This window comes from Protopterus annectens, chromosome 8.part1 (genome assembly GCF_019279795.1).
Source record: "Protopterus annectens isolate FY-2018-M chromosome 8.part1, PAN1.0, whole genome shotgun sequence".
Lineage (NCBI taxonomy): Eukaryota > Metazoa > Chordata > Ceratodontiformes > Protopteridae > Protopterus > Protopterus annectens.
Genome location: NC_056742.1, coordinates 174,407,368 through 174,413,172, shown reverse-complemented (window position 1 = coordinate 174,413,172; position 5,805 = coordinate 174,407,368).

Sequence of the window (5,805 nt, the reverse complement as noted above, 5' to 3'; positions counted from 1 at the left end):
CCTTTAAACACTGGACCCCACCAGTTTGGGTTTGTGAAGGGCTGATCTTGTCTCCTGAATCTGATTGACTTCTTTGAATCAGTCTCCAGAGCTGTGGACGAGGGTAAGGTGGTCCACACAGCCTATCTGGACCTCGCCAAGGCCTTCAACACCATCCCCCACTCTGGAATCATAGATAAACTTACTAAGCTGGGCATAAATCCCTACATCACTCAATGGGTTGCCAACTGGTTTACTGACAGAACCCAGACTGTAAAAGTAGTCGACTCCAAATCCACCTCCAGCCAAGTGACATGTGGAGTACCTCAGGGTTCAGTCCTGGGACCACTCTTGTTTGGCATCTACTTCTCTGAAGTACAGACCAACACTAAGGGACTCTGGCTAACAAAGTTTGCAGATGACTGCAAATTGAGAGCCATTATTGAATCCCCAAATGATGTGGATATTCTACAAAAAGACCTTACAGAAACAGATGCCTGGTGCCAGAGCCATGGGCTCAAGCTTAATGCCAAGAAATGCATAGTTATCCCCTTTGGAAAAAAACATGTACCTGTGAATTACCACATAGGTGGCAGGACGCTAAACATCGAAAGTGTGATGAGAGACTTAGGGACACAGGTAGACAGTGGTCTCACTTTCGATAACCACATTGCCACAACAGTCAGGAAATCCTTCTGTGTGGCACACCTCATCACTAAGGGCCTTTCTTCCAGAAAAAAGGAGGTCATTGTCCCACTGTATTCATCCCTCATTAGACCCATTATAGAGTATAATGCCCCATTTGGTATGTACCTCACAAGACATCTGCAACAGCTGGAAAGGCCACAGAAATACCTCATTAAAAGAATCACAGGCCTAAAGCAGATGCCATATGCTGACCATCTAAAAAAACTCCAGCTATACTCTGTGGCATATTGTCTACTCAGAGGCGATCTCTGCTTAACATACAAGGCCATGTCAAACCCTGAGCTGTTGAACATGCTTCAGTTAAAGAAATCCCAATCCCTCAGAGCCACACGCTCCAGGGATCTAAACCTTGTCATCACAATGAACAAAACATGATGGAGGGATAGGTTCCTGACCCAGAGACTCCCCATACTCTGGAATAGACCGCCCATACATGTCAAGCACAGCACCTCATTGGCCCTGTTCAAAAGGAACCTTGATGATTGGATGGGAGATAGGAAATTCACCCCAGGGATCATGTCAGTCGCCCTGCTAGACAGGGGCCCAGAGAAGTAAATATTGTGGGAAGAAATATCCAGGGAATTGGGAATTGTTATGGCTAGGCTTGCATAGGCCCTAGGGCCGATAGCCTAGTACCAACCTATGAACCTATGAACCTATGAATAGCCATCTATGCAGCATCTTGATCAGCAGCCCAGTGATTGGAATGGAAAAGTGACTACTGTCATATTAGTAGCTTCTCTGTACATTTCCTTCACCTAACAGTTGTCCATATAGGTTATCAGAAAGGCTGAACCTTAGCCAACAGAGTGACCGCTTGGAAGCTATCAGTTAATATCTACACAAAGAGACTTATAAATGCATTAACTGATGATGTGCATTTTGTTGCCATGGTTTTCCCTTCACACTGACCAGTATCTTACTGAGAAAAAATATGAGAGACTACAAAATATAATAATATAAAAATGACTAAGTAAGAGATAAACTGAAAATGGGTAAACTGAAGGGAAGTAAACAGAAAAGACAATATTTAAATATCTCAAGTAGGATCAGTAAAAATACAATCAAAATGAGCAAATGAAAAATAAAAATAAAAATAAAATGAAATACAATGAAAATGAGCAACTGAAAAATAAAAATAAAAATACAATGTATACAGCAGAAAGCAGATCTGTCATGGATATTATTGTATAGCACTTCCCACCTATAAAATGAAAACAATGTATACAGCAGGCTCTATACCTGTCTTGGATATCACAGCATAGCATATTGGTATAGGCAGCTATATGTCATAACTGATAAAGAGGCTGCCACTGCATGGCGGTATAAAAGGAGTACGCAGACCTCTGTGTAATGTATTGTATATATAGCAGAAGTATGGTTTTGATTGCTGAAGAGATGTTGTACAAATAAACTACAAAGATCATGTTCATTAAGATGCGGGTCAAATAAAGAAAATAATTCACATAATAAGATAGAATAAAAACACAAATCAATAGATTAGACTCTAATTGTAATTAAATATTTTGGTCTATAATGAAAGACACAATGTTCCCTTACAACTAAACAACTGATCCTGTTTTTCAGTTAATAATGTCATTGACTATATATATATATATATATATATATATATATATATATATATATATATATATATATATTGGTCCCCTTCAGATGATCAAAGTTTCAAAACTACAAACATCATATAGCCAAGGACCAGATGATTGAAGTTTTGAAACTTCAAACATTCTGAATGGAGATGGTCATAAAGCACAGAACAGGAAATTTAGCATTTTCCTCACTGTAGTGCGATCTCAGAGTTGGTATATATAATTAGCAGGGTGTGAGGGGGATGCAGGGGGCCTTGTCTCCCTGCAAAAATGTAAAAGAAATTTTTTTTGTTGTTTTTTTTTAACTTCGGTCATCTAGTTCTCCTCCATATGATGTTCAAAGTTTTCAAAGTTTTGAAACTTTGACTACCTGAAGTAGACCCATACCTATACTTTACGTACCTGAAAACCACATCACCGACATTCACTTCACCTAGATGAATACACCGACAAACCAGAAGACCCACATCTGGAACACCGGCATTCTGACCCGAGGTAAGTAACTGCTTGGCCATCCTGTTGATCTTTGCCCCCTTACCTCAGCGAGAGTGCGATCTTGGAGTTGGTATATTTAGGTAGGGGTGTGTGGGGGCAAAGCCCACCACATGGGTGGATGCAATTTTATTTTTTGTTTTTTTTTTCCATGACAGCCAATCGGTTTCTTACCTCGGGTCAGAATGTTGGAGTTCCAGATGTCAGTCTTCTGGCTTGTCGGTGTATTCGTCTCAGTGAAGTGAATGTCGGCGATGTGTTTTTTTGGGTAAGTGAAGTACATCCATATATATATATATATATATATATATATATATATATATATATATATCCCCTTCTATATCTTGACTTCTGAAAAATCATAAAGACAACAATCTCGAGATGAGAATCCCTAACCAGGAAACACCAAATGGCCAAAGTTTAACCAGGGCAAGTAAGCACTTGCCCAACATGGGAAATTATGTCCTTTCTCCACTGTATTGCTGTCCCAGAGTCGGTATATATTGTTAGGGGGGTGTGGGGTGCGTAGCCCCCCACCCAGGTTTTTTTAGATGGTGCAGTGAGTGTTCATGTTTGTTTTGGACAAGTGTTTACTTGCCCTCATTAAACTTTGGTCATTCAGTGTTTCCTGGTTCAGGATTCTCATCTCTGGATTGTCATCTTTATGATTTTTGGATTTTAGGATTTAGAAGTAGACCTCTATATATATATATATATATATATATATATATATATATATATATATATATATATATATATATATGGGTTTACTTCATTTGTACGAAGTTTCAGTACTTCGAAACACACTTGGTCGAGACCAGTTGTTCGAAGTACGAAAACTTTGAAAACGAAGCATGGCGATCGCAATACAGCGCAGAATGGGAATATTTCCTTTTTCAAGCTACATGGGGGGTGCAGGGGTGCTTTTTTTTTCAGTCAGCCGATCCAGCAACTAGGCTTCAGCGAAAGTGCACTTTCATTGAAATGCACTTTTGCTGAAGTGGACATCTACTTTGTTCGATGTATGAACGAGTTTCCAAAATCTCAAACATCAAAAAAAAAAAAAAAAACACAAAAAATCTACCTTTATTATGTTTTTGCAAGGGGAAAGTCCCCCTGCACCCCCTGTAAATGATATAATAAACTCCAAGATTGCACTGCACTGATGAAATGGTTAAATTTCCTGATCCATACTGTACCACGATCCCCATTCAAAAGCTTTGAATTTTCAAAAACTCTATTATATGGTGTCCACCATATGATCAACTGATAGGGACCTATATATATATATATATATATATATATATATATATATATATATATATATATATATATATATATATATATATATATATATATATATATATATATATATATATATATATATATATATATATTCTTTTGGCTTTTCCCGGTTAGGGGTCACCACAGCAGATCACCTGTCTGCTCATGATTGGCAGTGGAGTTTTATGGTGTCAAGTTGCCAGCCCGGCACCCAACCTTCCACAGAAGGCACACACATGCACACACTCACACCTAGGGCCAATAAAGAGTGTCCAATCCACCTACAGCATGTCTTTGGGATGTGGGAGGAAACCGAAGCACCTGGAGGAATCCCACGCGACCACAGGGACGACATGCAGACTCCACACAGAAGGCACCCCAGCCGAGGATCAAACTGGAGAACCTTTTGCTGTAAGGCAACAATGCTAACTGCCACACCACCGTGGCCGTCTATATATATATATATATATATATATATATATATATATATATATATATGGGTCTATATTAGTTTGCTTAAACGTATCTTCAGCAAACAACTTTTCATCAACACGTATTCAGCGAAAATCATTTCTGCGATTCGCTGATTTTTCCAAGGGTAATGAAGTAATTGGCCAACTACATAACTTTGCCCTTTTCACCACTGTAGTGTAATCTCAGAGTTGGTATATATAGTTAGGGGGTGTGGGGTTCACAGCCTCCCACATTGGGGCGTGTAGGGGTGAAGCCCCCCACTTGGGTGGGTTTGATTTAGCTACTTGTGGGTTCTGTTGTGTTATAGGATAATTGATTCACTGACCTTGGAAAATTCAGTGAATCACGGAAGTGATTTTTGCTGAATATGTGTCGACAAATAGATGTTCTCTGAAGATTCGTTTCAGCGGAATAATATAGACCCATATATATATATATATATATTTGCATTGCATGCACTTCTGTATCTCTGTAAGTATGACTATATGTTGATTTATGTAAATGGACAGGCCTGCCTGACATTTGAAAATCAATATACCAGAAATGCATGAAATATTAAAAAAAGGATCACAAAAAAATTTCATTTTCACAACTACTGACCATTACCTTACAACAAATTCAGATATACCTTAAATGCTGACCATAATCCTAACCTTGCCCTTAACCCCAGCCCTATGCATTCTTTGAAAACCCCTATGCTCTTCATTTTGGGAATTACCTAAAATCCCAGGTAATCAGAGGAAGCTGGAAACTAGCACCTTTATAAGGTCAGTAAACCAACAGTATGGAGGAGTCAGTGTTCCAGACATCAGAGTAGTTTGGAGGGGTTTCTGTGATATCAAGATGTACCAAGGCAAGAGAGATGGGTTCTGAGACAGATGGTCTTTGTGTTTTGGGTGCTGACAGTGAAAGTCCTGTACCACTTTTTATTGTAAAGGAGTGGTGTGCCGAAGACAATTAGTTTGTTTTAACAGCAAGTTTATAACTTGAGTGGATTTTATTTGTGTGCCAGAAACTTTTTATTTGACTTCCAGCTGCATGTCAAAGGCTTCATATGCTTATGCCAGAGATGGCGGATCTGTCTATGCAACAACTGATTGTAAACAAAGGTAGGCACTACCTACAAAGAACTATTACTGATCAGCAGTATGAGACCAAGTGGAGTGGCATTTTGTGTTAACTGCTTTATTTTTGTTTCACAGCTGATACCTCTCACCTTTGTGTGACCTGGCAAGAGAGACTTTTGTTAATTGCTGTT